The sequence below is a fragment of the Pundamilia nyererei genome, unplaced genomic scaffold (assembly GCF_000239375.1).
Source record: "Pundamilia nyererei isolate P.nyererei 1_Seehausen unplaced genomic scaffold, PunNye1.0 scaffold01300, whole genome shotgun sequence".
Taxonomy (NCBI): Eukaryota; Metazoa; Chordata; class Actinopteri; order Cichliformes; family Cichlidae; genus Pundamilia; species Pundamilia nyererei.
The window spans coordinates 1-683 of record NW_005188701.1 but is presented as its reverse complement, the minus strand read 5'-3'; positions in this window follow the sequence as shown (position 1 = coordinate 683).

Sequence of the window (683 nt, the reverse complement as noted above, 5' to 3'; positions counted from 1 at the left end):
TTATCTTGCCTTGTTTGGTGTCATTCTTTTCAGCACAAATTATTTGTGCCACTCCAAAAAATAATCATATCCACTATAAGATAAAGGAGCACTTCACAAGCCTGATACATGAATGCATGACAGCAGGAGATGTATCACTCCACCTGGAGATTACACTAAACACTAAACACTAAACACTAACTATACGACACAGTAACTACACACTCCAGACACGCTAAACATCACAAATCTCTCACATCTCAAAGCTCTCTCTCTCTCTTTCGTTCTCTCACCGCCTTCACTCCTAAAACATCCCTCTCCCTAAAGAACCAAATGCCATGTGACCATACCAGTTTTTTTATTGGTCGACATGGTACATTTTTCCACCAATAGGTGGGGGGGGAGGGAGGGGGGGATCATAAGCAGAGAGTGCTTGCAAGCGCTGTCCTTAGACAGTAAACGCAACGATAGTATTCTGGAGAAAACACCACATATATTTTATTTTATCATGACTTTTATGAATTTTTTTAATCCTGGCTCTGGTTTTACTTGGCCTATCAACACAATTTATATAGCATTATATAAGATGCTATATGGTATATAGCATCTTGTTTCTATGTGATCTTAAATTGGTCATGTGATTGATGTGAGACATGAGCGAGACAGATAAATATGAAGGCATGCCGGCTCAGACGTCGCCCGGA